General features: G+C 40.8%; 1 non-coding gene across 1 annotated transcript; it reads right to left on the reverse strand.

The window, feature by feature from the left end:
• Positions 1-12,356: 12,356 nt before the first annotated feature.
• LOC122101153 lies at positions 12,357-12,519 on the reverse strand. The gene has a single exon (XR_006146319.1). It is a non-coding gene; the product is annotated as a U1 spliceosomal RNA (small nuclear RNA).
• Between the last annotated feature and the right edge of the window lie 216 nt (positions 12,520-12,735).

Consider the following 12,735-nt stretch of genomic DNA (forward strand, 5'->3'; position numbering starts at 1 on the left):
TGTCCCAGAGCTTTCTGTTTAAAACTAGCACTCTACCACATGTGCTAGAGCACAGCTAGTGGCATATTTTTGGTGACAAGTGAGACATAAGAGTCTCAGGGATTCTCCTACCTGGGCTAGCCTTCAACTGTGATCCTAAGCTTTCATTCTCCTGAGTAGCTGATAGAACATCAGTGAGCTACCAATGTCATTGGATCTGTCATTGAACTCTGTCATTGGATCTTCCTTCTGCATTTCTACCCTCCTTTAATTCTTCTGTGATTGTCCTGGGGCTTGAACTCAGTGCTTGGTTGCTGTCCCAGAAACTGATTGCCCAATTCTGCCACTTGAGCCATAACTCAATTCCCAGGTTTTTTTTTCTTTTATTTTTGACAATTAATTGGAGATAAGAGTCTGAGACAAAGCCTAGCATAAATCAAGCTAGGCTGGGAAGGAAAGTCCATGAGACTATGACCTCCAATTAACCACTGAATAGTTAGGAGTGGTAGAACTCTATCCTTGAACAAACCAGCACAAGTTCAAGGATGGCACACACAAGCTTCAGGATGGCACAGAGATGTACACACACAAAGTCTCATGGATTTTCTTGCTTGTGTTAGCTTTGAACTCTGATCCGCAGATTTCAGTCTCTCTTCTTCCACTGTCCTTTTTATTTATTTGTAATTTTTAGTGGTCCTGCAGCTTGACCTCTGGCTCTGGGGACTATTTCTTAGCTTTTTAAACAAAGGTTGCTACTTTATCACCTCAGCTTCAGCTCAGGCCTTTCTGCTAGGTAGCTTGGATAAGCATCTCAAGCACGTTTATGAGCAGGCTGACTTGATATCACAATCCTCAGATGTCAGCCTCTTGTGTAGTTAGGATTATACACAGGACCAACAACCCTTGTGTCATTTTAAAACTTTAATATGTGCTTGCCACTATCTACTGTTGTTTACTCTTTTTTTGCATGTGTGTGTTGTTACTGGGTCTACAAATTGGGGCTCATATTCTGTCCCAGAAGTTTTTATTCAAGGCTATCCACTATTACATGAGACACACTATAACTTTTTGGCCCTTTTTTGGGGAGGGTGATTAATTACAGACAAGATTTTCATGGACTCTACTGCCAGGGCTGGACATAAACCATCATCCTCAGATTTTAGCCACTTGAATAGCTAGTAGAACATGTATGAGCCACCAATGCTTGATTCATTTAAGCCTTTGTCACTCACTCTTCCTTGGTTACTTCTACTCTTCTTTATTTCTTCTGTGCATGTCCTGGGGCTTCAACTCAGGGTTTAGGTGGAGTCCCAGAAAATATTTGCCCAGTTCTGTCACTTAAGTCATAGCTCAAATTCCAACTGAATTAGGTGGCTGAAATCTGAGGACCACGTTTCAAAGCTAGCCTGGGCAGAAAATCGATGACACTCTTATCTCCAATTCACCACCCAAAATCTGCTAATGCTAGGGTACTAGCAAAGTATGGTACACAAACGCACACATCACAAATACAAACACACACACACACACACACACACACACACACACACACACACAAACATACACACACACACACACATACACCCAAAGTTTCCTGGATTTTGCTTCTTGACCTGGCCTTGAAAGTTGATCCTCAGGGGTTGGGAAGATGGCTCAGAGGTAGAGCGCTTGCCTTGCATGCATGAAGCCCTGGGTTCAATTCCTCAGCACCACATAAGAAAAAAGAAAAAAGCCAGAAGTGGCGCTGTGGCTCAAGTGGTAGAGCACTAGCCTTGAGCTGAAGAGCTAAGGGACAGTGCCCAGGCCCAGAGTTCTTGCCCCGCGTCTGGACCCAAAAAAAAAAGAAAAAGAAAAAAAGAAAGTTGATCCTCAGATTTCTGCCTCCACGATCAACAAGCACCAGGCTTATGTTTCAATTTACAATTGGCCTTTCTTCTCTTCTCCTACATTTTTTTAGCACCAGGAATTGATCTCTGGATCAATAAACAAGTTTTTTTTTTTTAGCTTTTTCAACAAATACAATGTTTTACAACTACAATGATATCTACACTGGGTAGTTGGGTAAAAGAGTCTCATGTACTTTCTTGCCCAGTCTAGCTTTGAACCTTGAATAGCTAGGAATACACATATGAACCAAAACCAATGCTCATTTTGAAACTGGCTTTCTCTTTTCCCATCATTTTTAGTTTGTGTTTTTTTTTTGTTTTTTGAAATGTGTGTCTAGGATTTCAACTTAGTGCTTAGGTGCTGTTCCAAGCTTACTGTTTGAGACTACCACTCAACCGCACGAGCCAAAGTACAGCTTGTAGCTTATTTTTGGTGGCAAATTAGATAGATGAGTCTCATGAGTCTCATGGACTCTCCTGCCTTGGCTGGTCATGAACTGTGATCCTTAGATTTCATCCTCCTGAGTACCTCGTATAACATGTGTGAGCAACCAATGTTTGATTCATTTCAACCTCTATCACTGATAGAGGTTTTGTACTTCTATCCTCCTTTTCTTTTATTTCTTCTGTGTTTGTCCTGCAGCTTGAACTCAGGGTCTGAGTGCTGTACCAGATACTATTGCCCAGTTCTGCCAGTTGACCACAGCTCAATTCCAGGGTTTTTGTTTTTTTTTCTGTTTTGGTGGTTAATTAGAAATGAGTAGAGCCTGTCAAGATTCATGAGGCTGAAATCTGAGGATCAACGTTTGTACCAGCCTGGGCAGGAAAGTCCATGATATCTCCAATTATAACCACTAAAAAGCTGAGAATAGTAGAGTCTTGAGAAAAACAGTACAAGTTCAAGCAACAGGACTCTCACACAGACATACAGACACACACACACACACGTGTCTTATGGACTTTCCTAATTGGTCTGGTCTTTAAATATTATCCTCATATTTTAGCCTCCTGAGTAACTAGAATTACAGTTATGAGCCACCAATGATTGGCTGATTGGCTCATTGAAGCCTCGGTTATTGGTTCTTCTTCTACCCTTCTTTACATTTATTCATTTCATTGTTTTGTGTGTGATGGTCCTGGAGCTAGAACTCATGCAAGGCCTGGCCTGTTTCAGGAGGCTGAAGTCTGACCATCATGGTTCAAAGCCACGCTGAGCAGAAAGTCTAAGATCCTTACCTCCAATTAACTGCCAAAAATCTGGGAGTAGTACAGTTCCAGCCCTAGGATGTGCCACAAAGAACTGTCTTCTGGGCTTTCTTGCTAAGTTTGGTCTTTACACTGGATCCCCATATTTCTGCCTACTGAGGTTCTTGAATTACAGGCATGAGTCACCAGCCCTGGGTTCTATTTTTCTTATCTTTTTTTGTGATCCAGAGGCTGGATCTCTGAGGCACTCAGGGCACTGTTTTGTAGCTTTCTCACTCAAGGCTGGTGCTTTACAACTCCAATCACAGCCTCACTTCTGTTTTCTTGTTTGTTTGTTTTGCTGGTGATTTTATGATGAGACACCATAATCCTCAGATTTCATCTATCTTAGTTTCTAGGATTACACACATGAAACAAAAACTCATGGCTCATTTGGAAAATTTAATTGGATTTTCCAATACATTTTTTAATTTCTATTTTTTATTTCTATATGTATGCTGGGCTTTGGGCTATAAATCAGAGCCTGGGTATTGTCCCAGTACTTTTTATTTTTGCCGGTCATGGGGCCTGAACTCTGGGCTTGGGCACTGTCTCTCAACTCTTCAGCTTGAGGCTAGAGCCCTACCACTTGTTCCACAGTGCCACTTCTGGCTTTTTTTCTTATTTTTTGCTGAGGAATTGAACCCAGGGCCTCATGCATGCAAGGCAGCACTCTACTACTGAGGCAACTTCCCAGCCCCGTCACAGTACATTTTTAATACTAGCATGCTAATACGTGAGCCACAGCACAATTTGTGGATTTTTTTTAAAAACTGTAGTTGGCTAATTAGAGATAAGTCCATGGACTCACCTGCCTTGGCTGGCCTTGAACACTGAGTCTCAGATGTGTGACCCTTGAGTAACTTTAATAACAAGTGTAAGCTACCTCAGTTTTTATTTTATCCTCTGAAATTTGCTCTCCGTTTTCTTCTTCTACCTTTCTTTTCATTTATTTATTTTATTCTTGTTTGTACTGGTCCTGAAGCTTATCTCAAGATGTGGGTGCTGTCCCAGAAATCAGTCTCATTTCTGCCATTGGAGACACAGCTCAACCTCCAGCTGTTTTTTTTTTCTTTTCTTTATTTTTTTCGTGGTTCATTAGAGATAAGAGTCTCATGCAATGCACAGAATACCTCAGGAAGCTGAAATCTGAGGATCACAGTTTTGAAGCCAGCCTGCAAAGGAAATTCCATGATTCTCTTTATCTCCAGTTAGCTGGTAGTGATCCCACCAAAAAGCTGAGATTGATAGAACTCCAGCCTTGAATAAAGTAGAACAAATTCAACTCTCATGACTGGCACACACAGAAAAATGGCCAAAGGATTTCCCTGCTTGGGCTTGCCTTTTAAATGGTATTTTCTGATTTTAGTCCCCTATGTAGTTAATATAACATGTGTAAGCCACCTGTGATTGATTAATTTAAAACTCTGTCACTGGCTATTACTTTTTCTACGCTTCTTTATTTCTTTTGTGGTGGTCCTTAGGCTTTAACTTGGGGCTTTGGGGTTTGTCTTTTTATGTCTTCTATATAACTTGTTCCAGTTTTGTTCTAATGTTTCATTTGTTTATGTTGCTTTTTATATCTTACATAAGTAAATTTTTATATCTCACAAAAGTAACTTTTAGCTGGTGTCTCATGCCTGTTATCTTACTCAGGAGGCTGACATCGAGGATCACAGTTTGAAGCCAGCACAGGCAGAAAAATCTTGGAAATTCTTATCTCCACTACACTACCAAATGTACTAGAAGTGAAGATATGACTGAAGTAGTAAATTGCTAGACTTGAGCAAAAAACTCAGAGCCCAGGTCTCAAGTTCAAACCCTTGGACTGGCACAAAAAGAAAACTTTCATTAACTTATATTATACCAGGATTACTGGTGTGAGACACCAGTTGGTTTTAAGAACCAACTTTTGTAGCAGCTGCCACTTTTGATGTTTTCCCTAGGAACTTTTATGTTGTTTTTTTCCATGCCTTACATTTACATTCCATTAAATGGCATTCCTTTGTTTGGAGGGACATCTCAATAATTCAATGACAAATCAAAAAAGGCATGTCTTGAATTTTTCTTTAATTTAAATAGGAGTCTAAACCTAGCAGAGAGTGAATGACGGTTTGTTTAATGTATTCGTGAATGTGGGAGCCTGCCATTTTGGGTGCTTTCGTGGTGGGGTCATCCTGCAGCTTCACAATAACTTCTATGATGTCACAACCTCTTTTTCCATCACAACGGATAGGTGTCAGCCACTGATCTCACCTTTATGTGGACTTAGATACACAAGGAGGAAAAGAATAATTAGAATAAATGACTATTAACTACAAGACCACAGCTTGATGAGTTTTCCTGACTGAATTCTGATATTACATGAGCAGAGCAGGCTCACCTCTATACAAGGGTACTAAGCACTAAGGCTCATCTCTACACAAAGCTACTAAGCACTAAGGACCAGGCACTGCCGTAGGCAACTGGAGAAACATGTGAATACAGCTATGAATGGCCTTCTCCATGCAAATTTCATGCTGAAGGAGAAAACCAAAAATCCCAATGATAATATCAATGAATCAGAAAGATGGTAATCTGGGGAGACAACTTCACATTGAGGATGGGAGGAAGAGACATATGATCTAACAGCAGGGGACTTCATCCATGCTGACACCAATCTCAATCCCAGATCTCATCCTTCTGAGTAGCCAATTATAGGTATGAAGCACCTGCAGTGGGCTCTTTGATATCAATATCTAACCAATGTGTGCTAAGTTTCTTGGAAGTTTCTTGAGAGGAAGGTTCAAAATTAAGCATATTATGTATCCTAAACATTCATTTCATTATCTTCTAATTATTTGAATATGAGCTGTATTCCTCACTTTTTGGAAAAACCAAGACAATTTTTTTTTCATTGTTCAAATCCTGGGGAGGGAAGGAAAATCACAGCTTCTTTGCCAAACTAGAAAGTAATAGTCATTTCAACTTACCAGTTTTTCCAAATAGTATGTCTTGTCCTTGATGGATTTTTCATCTTCAACAATGTTAGATGGATGAAATTATAAATGGGAGAAAAGCAACCACATAGTAGCAAGTTTATCACAATGACATATAATCTGTCCACTTTCTATCCAATGAAAACATTTGCCACAAGAACTAAAAAACTTGAATAAAAACTTGGAGATTCTACTCTTTATACAAAGTTGTTTTTTTGTTGTTTTTTGTCAGTCGTGGGGCTTGAACGCTGGACCGAGGGGCAGTCCCTTAGCTATTCAGCTCAAGGAAAGCACTCTAGCACTCGAGCCACAGCACAACTTCTAGTTTTCTGGTGGTTATTTGTAGATAAGCTTCATGGAGCTTCCTGCACAGGCTGGCTTTGAACTGCAATCTTCATGTCCCAGCCTCCTGAGTAGATAGGAATACAGACATGAGCCATCAGCACCTAGCCAAACTTGTATTTTCTTCAGTTTTGCTGGCTTGAATGATTACCAAGGAAAAAATAGAACCTAAAATTATTATTTTGTGCTAAAATTTGCAATAGTTTTACCACGAAGAATAGTGAAATATTTAGAATTACATATTTTGAGAAAATGTAGCTTATTAGCTTTTATTGTTCTAAAATAATAGAATCTCTTTTTTGTAGACACTGTACTCTGAGTTCAGAACTTGTACATGTTGACAGATACTCTATTCTGTGAGCCACATCCTTCTCATTTTTAAATCAATCATCATTTAAATAATTTGAAGCTCACAGGCATCTTTTGTTAAGATTAAGTAAAATAAGCCTAAACTCCTGCCTTTTGAGTAACAGAAGAAATCCTAATATCTAGAATATATAGACAAAAAATGAAACACCCTAAGAACAAATAATCTAATCAATAAATAGGCAAGGGAATTGACTAGATAGTTCCCCAAAACTGATGTAGGTATTTAAGGAATACATGAAAATATTCAACACCGTTAGTAATCAAGGAAATGCAAATCAAATCTATGTTGAAGTTCATGTCTGCCTAATCAGAATGCCTATTAAAAAAGAAAACAGAAATACTTGCAATGAGGTGGGGAAAGATACCCTACACAATGATGGCAATTAAGTGAATCATTACAGACCCAACAGAAATCAGTGTGGAAGTTCCACACAAGAAATCCTACATATACACCTGAAGAAATGTAAGTCAGCCTTATAGTACAGCTATTTGCACACTCATTTTTTACAGCATGATTCAAAATAATCACATTCCAGAATTGGCCACCACAGGCAGAAAAGTGTGTAAAACTATTATCTCCAATTAACAATTAAAAATCTGGGAGTAAGACTGTGTACCAAGTCGCAGAGTACCAGCCTTGATGGAAGGAAGCCAATCAAGAGATTAATGTCCTAGGTTCAAGTCTCAGGACTGGCAAACACACACACACACACACACACACACACACACACACACACACACACACACACACACACACACACACACACACACACAATGCTTCCTATATTTTTTAGCCAAGTTTCTTATTCCCCTAAGATTCATACATCTATGACAGATCTAAATGTAATGGGAAAGAGATATTTATAATGATAAACTTCTACTGAAGAACCCAATTTTTTCTTGTTTTTTTTTTGTGGTCTTTGGACTTGAGCTCATGGCCTGAGTGCTGTCTGTGTGCATTTTCCCTCAAGGTTGGTGCTCTACCACTTAGATACAGTGCCACTTCCAGGTTTGTGATAGTTTGTTGGAGATAAAGAGTCTCAAGAACTCTGACCTCCACACACTAATTTCTAATTGCAATTCTCAGATTTCACATTCCTGAATTGGTAGAATTAGAGGCCTGATCCACCAATGCCGGGCTAGAACCTGAGTATTTTCACCATTGCTCATTGGAAGAGTTCAATTCTTTTTCCTCCAGAACACTTACCAAGCACAGTTCTCTCTGGATGGTAATCAAGCAAATACAGAGGCACCAGTAGCTCACACCTGTAAATCCTAGCTACTGAAAAGTCTGAGATATGAGGATAGTGGTTCAAGGCCAGCCCAGACAGGAAAATCTGGGAGACTTTTAGTCCCAATTAACCACAAAAAAATGCCATATGTTGAGTTGTGGCTCAAGAAGTAGAGCTCTACCTTGATCAAATACCTCAGGGATAGACCTCAGGCCCTGAGTTCAAGGCCCAAGACCAGTGCACATGCAAACACACACAATTTAATAACATGGTTCTCAAACCTAGCAAGGTGCCATCCTAATCCATTAATGTCATGCTTTGTTATGAGAACTGGAAAAGTCTAACGTCTGGCGTGGGCTGGTAAACAGCATCTGGACATAGTAATTAGCTCACAGCCAGTCAGACCAACCCAGACCGGAAGCAAGATTGAGGTGGTGCAGGCACATGGCCCCTACTCCCCTATTCACCCAGACTGGAATCAGGAGTGAGGTGACACAGGTAAGCAGCCCCCACTCACTAAGACCGGAAGACAGAGTAAGGTGACAAGGGCACCAAGCCCAGACTTATCCAGCCAGGAAGCAGTAGTGAGGTGATGCAGGGACATGGCCCCTACCCACCCAGACCGGAGGCTGTCGTGAGGTGACACAGGCAGCATGGCCCTTACTCCCCCACTCATGCAGACCAGAAGAAGGAGTGAGGCGACACAGGCACGTGGCCCCCACTCACCTAGAGTGGAAGCAGGAGTGAGGTGAAACAGGCATGCAGCCCACACTTACCCAGACTGGAAGTGGGAGTGAGGTGGTGCAGGCACACGGCTCCTACCCACCCAGACCAGAAGCAGGAGTGAGGTGACACAGGCATGCGGCCCCTATTCATCTAGCCAGGAAGCAGAAGTGAGGTGATGGTCGCATGCCACACCAGAGGCATGATCCTAGCATTCCATGGCAGCTCTCTTCTCTCCCAGCCTTTGTGAAGGGCTGCTAGGTTCCATGATGCACTCCGGAGGTCAAGGGGCTGGAGCCAAGGTTGCTGCTGCCTCCCCCAACTGTTACTCCACCTGCTGCAGCTATGGTAGCAAATTTAATAAGTTCTAATTCACAGACCATATACTATGAACTATTAGTGTCTTCATGTACCATGTTCCACTTGCTAGTCACTTAATTGTATAGTTGCCAGTGTCTTAAGTGTTCACTGACTTATAAATATGCTGGAATGGAAATCCTAATATCACTGATGTCTTTTAATTTCTAGGAATGATGATTTTGAAATGACCCTTTCTGAAGAGAAGAGGAGGGGACATAGACTCAACTGTTCAAGAGTGCCTTTGGTTGACACTCTATTGGCCCAAGAATGAGTCGACACAGCTGGTATCCAGTTGTTTTGTGTTAGTCTTTGGGTCATGTTTTCTGTTTGGCCTTGGAGTCTTAGGCTTCTCTTTGTAGACACAGAAGATGGGAAAGTAATTGCCAAGGCTTATATAATCAGGAGCCATTTACTTCCTGCCCTTCTGAAATGGCATCTCACTACATAGCCAAGATGGCCTTGAACTTATTTTGCTTCTGCTTCAGCTTCCCAAGTGATGGAATTACAGGCTTACCATACCATGCCGAGCTATCTCTCATGGACCATTTGAAATAGAAAAATCATGACATGTGTGCTTTATCTACTAAGAGACTTGTGCAAAGACCAAATAATTTACAACCCTGTTGTTAAGAATATAGACTCATATTCAACTGAATTTCAAATTCAATTTTGGTTTCTTACCTGCTTTGGGTTAAAGAGGTAGACACTACATCACTGAGTTTTATTCACTTGTACAGAAATGTGGATGGTGCCAGGGACAGGTGGCTCATGCCTATAATCTTACTCAAGAGGCTGAGATGTAAGGATTGTGTTTTGAATCCAGCCGGGGCAGAAAAGTCACCATTAGAATAGGAGGACAAGAGCCAAACTGATGAGCCAGATCCTCTACTGAAAAATGGTTTAATATGGTACATTGTTTCCCACATGTCAGTTTGTCATTCTGCTTCTAGTCAGAAAATTTATAAGGCTCAGAAAAGGATTCAAGCTCTCTGTTAAACCATACTGTAGCCATTTTGATTTTTATTAAAGGAATAATCAATTTAGACATTGGTAGCTCATGCCTATAATCCTTGCTGCTTACGAGGCTGAGATCTGAGGAACATGATTTCAGGCCAGCCCAAGCAGAAAGTCCATGAGACTTGTCTCCAATTAAGCAGTGATAAACCCAGAAGAAGAGGTATGCCTTAATACAGTATTATTCCTAAGGAAAAAGCTTTATTTAAGCTGCCCTAAAACTTCGGGTCATATGTTGGGACATTGCCACGTACAATGCTGCTGGACCCTGCCTTCCTTTGGTGTGTTTGCCTAGAGCCTGGCTTTCACTCCTGTGGATATAGGCTGTTTAGCCCACAACCTTGGGGGTGGCATCATCCGTGTATGGAATATACTGCCCAGACAAAAACCTATGATGGAAGCAATGATTGACAAGGTGTTAGTCCAAAGTTACAATGGTAAGGATGTATTCTGTTTAGCTTTATTCTTTAGTTAATTGCTTTTTAAAGTTTATCTGCTTATTTAATGTACTCTAGGAAATCAAAAGTTAATATTTGGAATTTTTGGTGCAATTTGCAACTAGGCAAGTAAGAGCACCCATTGCCCCCAAATTCATCATTTAAAATTATTAAAACTCTGTTCAGATGTTTTAGTCATCAGAAATTTGAGCCAGGGATGGGAGCTCACACTTGTAATGCTAGCTGCTGGGTCTTGACAGATACAGAGAGGATTATGATTTGATGTTAGCCCAGAAAAAACATTCAAAATATTGGATCTCAATCAATATTGAACCCAATGCATCTACTCAGAAAGGGTAAAAAGAAGGATTATGGTCTATGCTGGCCTGGTCATAGACATAAAACCCTACCACAAAAATAGCTAAAGCCAAGCCAGGCACAGGTGGCTCATGCCTGTAATCTTAGCTACACAGGAGGCTGAAATCTGAAGATCACAGATCAAAGCCAGGCCAGGCAGCCCAGTGAGACTCATATCGCCAATAAACCACTAGAAAACCAGAAGTGGTACTGTGGCTCAAACAGTAGAGCCTTCACCTTGGGCTGAAGAACTCAGGGACAACACCCAGGCACAGAGTTCAAGTTACATAACCAAGAAAAGAAAAATGAGGACTGGGAAGGTGGTCAGTGGTAGAGCGCTTGCCTTGCATGCCTGAGGCCCTGGGTTCGATTCCTCAGCACCACATAAGCAAAAAGAAAAAAGCCAGAAGTGGCGCTGTGGCTCAAGTGAAGAGTTGAGGGACAGTGCCCAGGCCTAGAGTTCAGGCCCCACGACTGGACCCCCCCAAAAAAAAAGAAAGAAAGAAAGAAAAATAACTAAAGCCAAAAAAAGCAGGTGTATGGCTCATCTGGTAAAGTACCTACCTAAAATGCATGAGGCCCTGAGTTTAAGTTCTAGGATAGAAAGGGGGAAAGGATGTGAAGGAATAGAAGGAAGAAAAGAAGGAAGGGAGGAGTTATTCTGTATATTGTACTTGCCTAGCTATTTCATTAAGGTGGCTTCTCATTCCTTTTTTTTTTTTTTTTGGTCGGTTGTTGGGCTTGAACGCAGGTCCTGGATCCTGTCCCTGATCTTTTGTGCTCAAGGATAGTGCTCTAACACTTTGAGTTACATTGTCACTTATGGTTTTCAGTGCTTAATTGGAAATAAGAATCTCATAGATTTTCCTTCCTAGGCTGGTGTTGAACCTTGATCCTCAGATCTCAGCCTTCTAACTAGCTAGAATTACAGGTATGAGCCATTGGCTCTGGTCACTCATTTGTTTTCTTTCTTTTTATTTGTAAGTCATGGGACTTGAACTCTGGGTACTGTCCCTGAGCTCTTCAGCTCAAGTGAAGTGCTCTACCACTTGAGCCAGAGCCCACTTCTGGTTTTCTGGTGGTTAATTGAGGATAAGAATCTCATGAGCTTTCCTATATGGGCTGGCTTTGAACTGCAATCCTCAGATCTCACGATTACATGTGTAAGCCACCTGCACCCAAATTCCTCATTTATTTTCTCATGGTGAGTTCAAGCTGATTTCTCTACTCCTTGTAGTTCCTAGCAACTACAAAGTAGTCCTAGAGGTACCTCATCATTTATAGTAGTCCTTAGGACCAAGTGACTGCTGAGTGCAGGAAAGCAGATGAGGCCAATATAAAATACAATGCTATCTATCTATCTATCTATCTATCTATCTATCTATCTATCTATCTATCTATCTATCTATCTATCTATCTATCTATCTATCTATCCAGTGGAGAGAACTAACACAGTCCCCCACTACCACAAATTATACAGTCGAATTTCCCACATTTGGGGAAATCTCAGGGGTCAGCACATCTGAAGTGCAATAGATAAGCCTGGCCCTGGAAAACCATCTTCATGATCATAGTATCTCCCCTGCCAGGTAAGTAACAAGTGCCAGGTAAGTAACAAGGTTGACTTGGTATTTAAAAAACTAACAAACACATGAGAGTAGTTCACATTTGTAATCCTAGCTACTCAGAATGCTGAAATCTGAGGATTAAGCTTTAAATACTAGATAAATTTTGCTGAATTTTTATTAAAACTCCTTTGGTGTTTTTAATTGAAGGTTTTATTTATTTTCTTATTTTACTGTTTCTTACTGTG

Source organism: Dipodomys spectabilis, unplaced genomic scaffold (assembly GCF_019054845.1).
Source record: "Dipodomys spectabilis isolate Male_0828 unplaced genomic scaffold, ASM1905484v1 ptg000634l, whole genome shotgun sequence".
In the NCBI taxonomy this organism is placed as follows: domain Eukaryota; kingdom Metazoa; phylum Chordata; class Mammalia; order Rodentia; family Heteromyidae; genus Dipodomys; species Dipodomys spectabilis.